General features: G+C 37.4%; 1 protein-coding gene across 1 annotated transcript in view; it reads right to left on the reverse strand.

The window, feature by feature from the left end:
- LOC134264503 (receptor-type guanylate cyclase Gyc76C-like) overlaps positions 1-10,281 on the reverse strand; it is a 52,811-nt gene extending 42,530 nt beyond the window's left edge. Inside the window, exon 1 of the mRNA XM_062746794.1 lies at positions 9,843-10,281. The gene's annotated coding sequence lies outside the window, so the exon portion shown is untranslated. The remainder of the gene's footprint in view (positions 1-9,842) is intronic.
- Between the last annotated feature and the right edge of the window lie 512 nt (positions 10,282-10,793).

The following is a 10,793-nucleotide window of genomic DNA, read 5'->3' on the forward strand; positions in this document are numbered from 1 at the left end:
TCCTTACATTGTTCTTTTCACTGATGCAGAAACAACATGGATAAAAAGTCGGTTATTTTAAACTTCAAGAGAAAATTAAAATCGCATAAAAAGTGAAGACAATAAGTTGTGCGTGAATACGTTGCCAGGTGGAATTAGAAACACGCGTACCAGGGGCGGATCCAGCAATTTTTGAAAGGGGGGGTTCCAAGCTTGTGACCCTCTAACCCCCCCCCCCCCCCCCCCCCCCGGACACACTCTCAAGCAAAGATTCTGTATTTCACATTCATGTATGGAAAGATCTAAGGTTGTGTATATGATAGCGTCGGAAGTAAATTTAAAGGGGGGGGGGGCTAAGCCAACAAAAGGTAAACCCCAATTTTCAATGCCTATACTATGTATATATATTTGCCAAAAAAAAGGGGGGGCTAAGATCCCTAGCACCCTCGGTTCCGAAGCCTATCTTTGTGGTAAATAATAACTTTGTTTTACGTCCCTTTTTTCTTTGAGAAGGTACCCCCAGTCCGAAAAAAACCTAACACAATTCAAAAAACTACCGAAGCCTTGAAATTGAATGGATTTGCAGCATTTCCGAAGAGTACAAAGAATTCTAGTTTAGAATTTGAAAAAGTTTTTGGGGTGGGGTGCGGGTGGGGTTTAAAACAAAGCGTTACATGTTAGTTCCTTCGAAAGATATGATAAAAAAACGGTACGTATGTAGCCAACACGGCCAAAGATCGCGGGAATACCATATTAAACCTCGCATGTTACATATCATATATAAGCTGTATAAAAATAAGCAGAATATTTTCTACCAATCTCTCATTCAAAAAAAAAGAAATAGTGAAAGTGAATGGAGGAAACTAAATGTGTGAGAATCTATCTATTCAATACATTAGTTAGACGTACAAATATTTATCCTCTCTCTCTCTCTCTCTCTCTCCACTTGGCAAAAAAAGGGGGGGTTCCAACCCCCGGAACCCCCCCTCTGGATCCGCCAATGCGTACAGTACCTATTCGATGGCTAGGCAGAGAAGGATCTGAGCAGATATACAATATCCAATTCGGTTTGGAAAGATACATACTAATCATTCATCAGCAGACTATCTTTTTCTACAGATGTCCTTTTTTGAACAGGCGACATTCTTTAATAAAAGAAAAACTAAGATTTTGTCTGGGGAATATTTGTTTGTTTGTTGTTTTTCGCCCTTCTCAGACATTTTTTCATTCATAAGGAGCTACTCTTGCCGGTGGAGGCCTGCAAATTAAGACGCATAATTATGACACTCAGGGCAATTAAGCCGTGATTGAGGGATCTTTTTAGTACCAGAACCTACTGCAACACGGGACCTTGGTTAAAAGGGCCGGTTTCCACATCATAGAGCGGGATTCGCACGCACGGCGTAAGAGTCAACTCTTATTATATCTGTGAATCTGTACAGCAAACGCTCTGAACACTACGTCACGCAGGCGACCATCTAAGAAGTACTGTATTTTCTCAGTATTTCTGAAACATTTTAAAAGTAAAGAATCTTGCAAGTATAATAACCTTATTTACAGATTGGTAGAAAATATATGAAGTGAACCTTTTCAGTTATTTCATTGTTTGAAAAGATATATTTAGCAAGGAATACAATTTTCAGCTGGTGATAACAATTTTTCAAGACTTTCAATCTATTAAGAAATTGACAAAACAATCCAAAAGATTGGTTGATTGTATGTTGTTTAACGTCCCTCTCGAGAATTTTTCACTCATATGGAGACGCCTCCACTTGCCGGTGGAGAGCTGCAAATTTTGTCTGTACTCGGCACTTAGTGCCATTGAGCAGTGAGGGATCTTTTACGTGCCAGCACCTACTTCGACACGGGACCTCGGTTTATACGGTCTCATCCGAAGGACTGATTTCCACGTCCCCCAGATGGTTTGAAACCCAAGACGTAAGGATTGAGTCCTTCGCGATTCTAGAGCAGACGCTCTAAGTACAGCGCCACGCCGGCGACAGAATCACAAGAAAAAATTGCATCAAATGAAACTGAAAATTTCTTTTTCTTTTTTTTAAGCAGCTACACTGTACATATGATTTAGGTCATTTTAGTTTTCCATGATGAACAGAAAGTTATTTAGCATGCAAACTTTGTTATTGTTGATTTTTTTCCCTTCGTGTACATGGTAGGGCTAATGTACGTACAAAGCTTTTGAAAAAGTGCAAACCACGAACTACAACATCCAAAATTAATACGACTTGATATATGTAGGTGTATGTCAGTTTACAGTTTAAGGGTATCTGTAGCTAAAGGCGGCAGAACTTTTTGAAAAAAAAAAACACCAACATACCATTGTGTAGTAAGAGTCAATGCGAAATAAAAGAGACAAACGTTACAATACCTTTAATGCCTTTCAAAAGTGAAATTTTTTTAGAATCTATGTAGAATGGAATCTTTAAACGGAGATCAGAAGTTTAAGCTTTTTTAAGCCAATTTCTGCTGCACCTAACGTAAGATCATACTGTTTGCATACAATAGAAAATGAATATTGTATAACAACTCCTGATCTCAGGACGAGCTGTCTGTCACAATTTCGTTTCTCTGGAAGCCTTTAAGCTTTTGCAGCGAAATTTTATATCGCAACTCCCTATGGCCTAAAGAAGACCCCTGTTGATTTTGAGGTAAAAAGGTAAAACTTTAAGGTAAAAATTCATACATTCTATTTGTGTGTAAACTTTCATTTCCGAGCAATATCTCTAGAAGCATTTGCATGCAATTTTACACCACAACTCCCTATTGTTCCGCCTACTCCTTATTTGTCTTACGAACCCAACTCCCCCTCCCCAATTTTACATCTACACACGCCCTTTTTTCCTTAGGCAAGTGACATAGATTCTCTGAATTAGCTTATTGTAACAAACATGTTTTTAAAATTATTTCCCTTCTATTTAATACAAAGCAGACAAACTAATTTCTTTAAGTAAACAGCATCTTCTACCAAAATTGTAAAATTCATACCTCGTACCGCAGATATTCGCTTCGGAAAAGGGCAATCTTGGTCATATATTGAAAATAAAAGACAACTTTCACAATCTCTCTTACTGGAACGTAGCTGCAAATTGTTTGCTTCGAATTCAATAAAATAAACAATTAAACTTCTAAATTCGGAAAATTCACATCCAAAGTCAAACCCCATGATTTGGTCACGCAGTTTAAATCTTGATTCATCTTTCTCTTCAATCTAGCCGGAAAAATGTATACATTTTCATTTTTTTGTTGTTGTTGTTATTTTAAAAATGTTTATGTCTCCTGCGAAATTGTTTAATTCGTAATCCCCTGTAAATACCCTTGGTTGGAGCTTATTAACTCAAGACTGGTGTCTTTAAACATAGAGGTCCAATGGACCTTGGACACTTTTATTTAAACTTGGATAATTATCGAGCAAACCGTTTGAAAGATGACAAAAAGGTCTCATACCAAATTAAACGGCTTTGAACTGTTTTATAACGCCTTTTAAGAGGAGTTGTAATCCCACCAAATTTGGCATTTCTCAATTGTGTTAGGCTGAGAGAAGAAAAATGTGGGGGGGGGGGTCCAAGGAGGGCACTTAAAGAAGGGCAGGAAAAGGCTATAGGGAGTAATGGTAAAAAATTTAATTGGAAAATTTCGAAAGCTTCTTGAGATATAAATTTGTTATTTTACTAAGTATCTGTCTGCAGTTCTGTCTGTAGCACTTTCGTTTCCACGCGATATCTCGAGAATCTTTCGAGCTGTTGCAGTAAAAACAATTACACTCCCTATGGCCTAACGGAGACCCCCATTGATTTTGAATCAAAATCATCAATTCAAAATCTCGAGAAGCTCCCTATACGTAGTGTATTTATGGCCCAAGAAAGACCCCCTATTTATGGTCCAAAGTTTAAGGTCGTAAATTTATATATTCTGTGAGTGCTAAACTTTCAGTTCCTGGCGAAATCTCAAGAAGCTTTCGAGTTGAGTTTTTGCAATTAAAATTTTATATCATAACTTCCTTTTGCCCCTCCGGGCTTCTTGAAGTGCCCAATCGACCCAAAACCCTCAGATCAGCTCATTATCTTCTATTTCCAGGCACGTATCAATAGGATGGACCAAGGGGGGGGGGCTTCCCCCTACTTTTTTTTTGCCAACATTACTTTTACTACTGGAAATGTTCATTGAAAAACTGGTTGCCCCCCCCTTTATAGTACACTAAGTTAATATCAAGGAAAATGTAGTAAAGAAAGCAGGGAAATTGGTACCGAAAGAAGTTGAAAAAGTTGGCCTCTAACCCACCCCCCACCCCATGAAGTAGGACTTTCGAGTTTGGACAATTTCCTATTTATTCTTTCCAGGTAAATCAAAAAAAAATTTTCTCTGGCTGGCCCCCCACTTTCAAAAACGATGCGTCGTGGCTGATTTCTATCAATCGGGAGAAAAAATTTTCTAATCCAGATTGTTGTCGTGGAGTTAAAAGATTTCTTATATACGTGGTACCGGTCACAGTAGCCTAGTGGTATAGCGTTCGCCCGGGTTCGATTCTCGTTCGCTGAGCCGCGTCAACCTACAGACGTAAACATAGATAGTGACTGTTCCTTTGCCAAGCGCTCGGCACTAGAAGTGAAAGTCACAGGACTTTCGGATATGACCTTAAAAACGTAGATCCCATGTCGCGGTAGGCATTGACACGATAAAGAACCCTCACTGCTCAAAGGCCCTGAGTGCCAAGTATAGGTCTAAATTTGAAGCCCTTCACAGGCATACGGTGACGTCTCCATGTATGAGTGAAAATTCTCGAGAGGGACGTTAAAACAACATACAGTCAATCAATATATCCGTGGTAGTACCTCAGTCGGTAGGGCACTCGCTTCGTGATCGGGAGTTTGAATCTCGGGCATGAATGACATAAGTCGATAACAAAAAGGGTAGCAACTGTTCTTTGGCCAGGCGCTCGGCACTTTGAAGAGAAAGTTGCGGGACCTTCGGACGAGATCTTTCAAAACAGAGGCTCAGTGGTACGGCAGGCGTTGGCACGGTAACGATCTCTCACTGCTCAATTTCTCTGAGTGCCGAGTCAAGGTCAGAATTTGAAGCCCGTCGCTGGTGTATGGTCACGTCTCTATCGTAGCGCAGTGGTTTGAGCGTCTGCTCAAGAGTTGCGGATGTAATCCTTACGTCGCAAATTCAAATTCACTGCGGGATGTGGGGACCAGTCATTCACGCGAGACTTGTAAACCACAGTCCCGTGTCGCAGTAGATGCTGGCACTTAAAAGATCCCTCAATGCTCAATGGCTCTGAATGCTTAACATTGGTTAAGATTTGCAGCCCTCCACCAGCAATATTGGTAATATCCCAATATTAGTGAAAAATTCTTGACAGGAATTTTAAACAACAACCCTTTCCCCCCACGGTATGATGGCGCTGTGGATAGAGTGTTTGCTCTAAAGTCGTAGAGTAATGAGTTGTTCCCTACGTCGCGGGTTCGAATCCCACTGAGAGAACTGGAGTCCGGCCAATCTCTTATTCTTGTCATTCTTTCCCTGATTTTAATTTGTTAACAATAGATAAGAGAGAGTTACACTGTCATACTGTCAGCCTGATACTGACTGTCGAAGACTGCATTATCTGTCATGCAGCCAATGTGTTTATCCGCCCAAACTAAGAATACAGAAGCGATTGTAGGTCCTATCATTAAACTACAAGTATTGATATTTCTTTGGAAAAAATATTTGTTAGTAATGTAAACTGGATTTTATAAAAATTTTTTTTGAAAAGTTGTTTTAAAATATTGACAATAAAGCATGAGAATTAAATTCTGTGGCATTGAAAACTTACCTCTCAGTTAACGGTTTACACTCTCTACTAGGTACATGTACATGTAGAGGTTTTACATATCCCCTTTCTAAATAAGTTTATTCAATGAAAGAGTAGATTTTGGAGCAAGTTGAAATTAAGGACACGTTTTAAGGTAATTTTAGCACCCTATATAATACTTTAATTTTGAACGTGTGAAAAATCATTTAAGACATTGTGTAAGAGTGTAATCGCATTGTAAAAACGCAACAACAGAAATAAATTAATCCAAATTCTAAATAAGCTTTCAAGTCCATATTTTTAAGGATGAATAATTTAAGTTATCCTTGGACAAAACGTGGATAAATCTTTGGCTATAAGAAATGTATATTTGAAAGGAATTGCTCATGTTATAATTTATGCACCTTGATTTTCCAGTTATCATTCAATAATACACACGTGCACAAGTAATAAAACGCACAAGTTCATTACATACAAATCATGACCTGATTAAAAAAATTATACGTTTTGAAACTATTTATAAATAGTTTATTGTTTGTTATGAAAGCCCCTCACTAGAATTTTCACTTGTATGGAGACGCCATCACTTGCGGTAAAGGGCTGCAAATCTATACCAGTCCTATACTCCGCATTCAGGACCATTGAGCAGCGAGAGATCTTTTACACGCCACAATTACTGTGACACTGGACCTTGGTTTGTACATGTATGTTCTCATCCGAAGTACCAGTCCCCACATCGAATGGAGAAGATTCGAATCCACAACCTAAGAATCAGTTCCTAAATTTTGCTTGCGACTAGAGCAGGCGCTCTTAGATGTACATCTGCGCCACGCGGGGCGACCAAACGTTATTATTAATGATTGATAATTTTATTGTTTAATGCCAAATTGATGATACATCAGCCGTACATGTATTTTGGCCTTTAAAAATCCTTGAAGGTTATATTATTTTTTTTAATTGCCGTTTATACAATTTGTGCAATCTTTTATTATGCGTAATCTCCATATAGTTGTGAAAAAATATTTTTAAGAACTTGCTTATTACAATATGTCAACTTATCCCCTAAGAGGGTTTCAATCTATCGACCAGGAAGAAAAGAGTGCCATATTTTCAGAGAAATATTAGTATACAGATAGTCGGTTATTTGAAAAGATTTAATAGGTGTGTTTTAATATATTTTGAACTTAGCACTACCTTAGCTTTAGGCATTTTAGAAAAGGTCAATTGTTCATATTAAAACACAGGCGCAATTTCTCTGCTTGAAGTCTATGGTAAAAATGAAGACTTTTTAAAGCATTTTCAAAATAATCCCCGTCCTGATTGCTCGTACTCTACACCTCAAAACAGTTTTGAAGCTTAGATTGAAAAGAAGGAAACACTTGCTGTGGCCTTCAACTCGACAAATAGATATATCGACGACGTTTTGTCAATAAATAATGATAATTTCCATTCTTATGTCGATACGATATATCCTGGGGAGCTTGAGATAAAAGATACCACAGAGTCTGACACATTTGTTTCATATTTGGATATTTTACTTAAAAAGACGATAATGGTTATCTATCAACCAAGCTCTATGATAAACGTGATGACTTTATCTCTTTTAGCGTCAACTTCCCTTACTTATGCTGCAATATACCTTCATCTACGATGGCCGATATGTGCAAGTGCAAAAATCACCTGCATACGGGGTTTATACTATTATCTCCGTTGATTCGAGACACAAGAGCATGCTCTATGTACGAACGATTTTTTAAACGAGGTAAATTATTGACAGACAAGTTGATGAAACAAGAATTTCAGCAGTCTCGTTTAAAGTAATCATTTCGTTAGGTCTTTGGTACAATGATACAATGACCTTGTTAGCAAATACAATCTATATGTATCATTGAGTCAAATGCTGACTAACTTTTTTCATACTATTTGTTAGTCTATCATTTATACACTGAATTGACGACGGATTTTCCCGTTATTTCCCGATCATGACCAGGAGCACACGACGGGTGTGACCGGTCGGCAGGGGATACTCACTCTTCCATTGCACCTGATCCCACCTCCGATGTTTTGGAGGTCCGTGTTTGCTCTCTCCTATTTTGTATTGTTTTATGGACTTCTGATCTTGAATACCATTCGTTATCTCCTTCTGTATCCCTCTCGAGAATTTCTCACTCATATGGAGACGCCACCACTTGCCGATGAAGATCGAGCTACAAGTTTTGTTCTGTACTCGGCAGTCAGGGTCATTTAGCAGAGAGGAATCTTTTTTTGTGCCAGCACCTACTGCGACACGGGCATTGGTTTATACGGTCTCATCCGAAGAACCGGTCTCCAAGTCCCACAGTGGAATTCGAACCCGCGACTTAAGGATCAACTCCTTACTTTGCAGCTCCAACCACTGCGCCACGCGGGCGACTTTAGCGCTCAGAAGAGGTTTTTATATTGCGTATTGCAAGATTAAAAAAAAAAACATTAAATACATCTTCAAACTTTTCCTTATTTTTTTTTCAATTTAATGTCCAATCTTCGAAAAGATTAGCTAAAGGCATCTGGGTCCTAAAATAAATTAAATAATACAACCAGTTTGGCTCGCTTAAAATGTCCAGTAGCAGAAAAGAGATTCCAAACTGTGTCTACAGTAAATATATGATTGAAGTACATGTCTGTTACTCATTAAGGTACACTCGCTAGCAAAAAGAAAATCGGTTCAATATTTTTAAACATTTACATGTGAGGGATGCGTTTGGCGGACAGACTGACAGATAGATGGGCAGCTGGACGGTACCATAAGATCAACTTCCCCAGTCCACTCCGCCCTAGTTTCATTTACTTTAACCTTACTGCACTTGATATTTATCACAAAATATAATGGCGCGCTAAAAAGTGGTGTCAATCTTATAAAATCTGGAGTAAAAATGAATTTTTAAGAAACATTTTTATCAACTCGCCATGGAATCTTATGACCCATTGAAATCCCACAATTTTTTTTCAATCGCAATTATAAAAATTTTAGTTCGTCAAGATATTTTGTCTCTAGTCTTATTGAGAAAGAGAAGATATAGATTAGGAAAAAGTGTAAAATGTCGCAACATCATCAGATTATTTACAAAACTCTAAAACTTAAGAATCGGCACAGCAGTGTCCGATTAGCACTCCATACTTCAATAGCTTGATTTTATGTTCTTTTCATAGTAAAATACATTCACTAACGAACACTGAATGAATTCTGCTTCTCTTTGTGAACATCTCGGTAGCGACTTAAGTTATGTTAAGGGGTGTTTTTTCTGGGTCGTGGATCTTCATTTATTGGGGATTTTTTCCTGTAACAGATGCATTAAATCTTTGTTCAGGGGGAGATATGTAAACATTTGTCAAACAAACCTCCGACCGATCTTCTGAACAATGAGTCTGCACAGAAAGAATACACAGCCAAAATTACTTGACAAGAGTTTCTCAGTGACGGAGCAAAAGCATTTACTTTTTTTCCGTCAACCTACTTGAAATTTGAATCTTTCTTTTTTAAAGATGGCATTTAAAATTTCATACACCTTGTTCATTACACAAACTTCAATAAACTGTCGTATTTTAAAAAGGCGATTATGTATTAGAGTGTTCGCACTGAATTGTAAACAGTGGTAAATCTAAACTTGCAATACAAACATTACGAGCAAGTTAGCCGTGGTAGCAATATCTTTGAAAAATCACAACTGAGTTTATAATATGTTGGTGATATTTTATAATAAAGAAATCCGAAAATAATTTATTTTTTAAAATTATTGACAATTTCAATAAAAATAATTCTTCTTAAACATGTTAAAAGTATAGCAAAATCTGAGCAACCAAGATTGACTAAAATGATAAAATCTATATTCAGGGAAAAAATGCATGTACTTGAAAAGAACAGTGATAAAAGCTATAGTTGACTACAATACGACAGCACACAACCTTACAAAAAATTCTTCTACATTGGTAAAAAGTTAAGGAAAAAGTTCTGTCGGTGTACACAAATTTTCGGTCGATTACAGTTTAAAAACATGAAGAAAAAAATTACCTTCAAAATAATCCCCATCCATATCAGAAAACGGTCATTGTATCAATGTTGTCTTTGTATGATACACAGATCAAAATTTTTATCTTTCCGTTTTGCAACAACAAAATTTAATGCTTTACGCATTGAAATGATTCCAGCAATCAAGTTTAAATGCTAATTGCCGTACATCAGATTTTCGCTATTTATAACTCCGTCGTTTTATTGAATATTACCGGCAAGTCAGTAGAGTTTGACAAAGCGTCCCAATGTAGCATGACCAGCATTGAATGGGACCTAGCAAGACCTTTGGAATTCTTATGACAATCAGGTCAGATCTTAACTTTGTCATATTGCAGTGCATTGTGTCTTTTTAAAGGTTGATGGGACAGATATTATTGAACATTGACTAAATTCTGACTAATTAAAGATGCGTAGAACATGTGTTGTGAAAAATATGCCCCGTTCGAGTCTAACGCCTTTTAATTGATCCTCCTAAAAATAGAATTTTTATTTGATATCTTGTGCGACCAAAACAGGAAAGAGATGGTACTATTTCTTTCTGTGGAATGTTATCGATAAATGATAGCGTCCTATGAAGCCAGAGCTTGTAAAGTTAGATATCATACACTTGGGCTGATCCAGAGAAGAGAAGAATGGAGGTTTTCATCGATAAAGCGATGTGACATACGCACGGCCTTGTCCGTCTGTTGTGACTGGACACGTACATTGCTTAAATCCCCGTGTGGGACAGATAAATGAATGTCTGAAATCAATAAACAGAAATCATTAACAGACTTTCAATATCTGGTTTTATTTTACTGTTCTAAATAAAACTTCGTGTTTTTTAATTTTTTTGGTCGTATTTTTTACTTTCATCTTAACATTCACAATTGGGCAGCATCTGGTTGTCATGCTAACAACTGCTTTAATCTCCTATGAGTAATAAATATTATACATATGTTATACGATCTT

The sequence above is a fragment of the Saccostrea cucullata genome, unplaced genomic scaffold, assembly GCF_032062105.1.
Source record: "Saccostrea cucullata isolate Sc308-1 unplaced genomic scaffold, CSIRO_AGI_Scuc_v1 ctg1004, whole genome shotgun sequence".
Classification (NCBI taxonomy): Eukaryota; Metazoa; Mollusca; class Bivalvia; order Ostreida; family Ostreidae; genus Saccostrea; species Saccostrea cuccullata.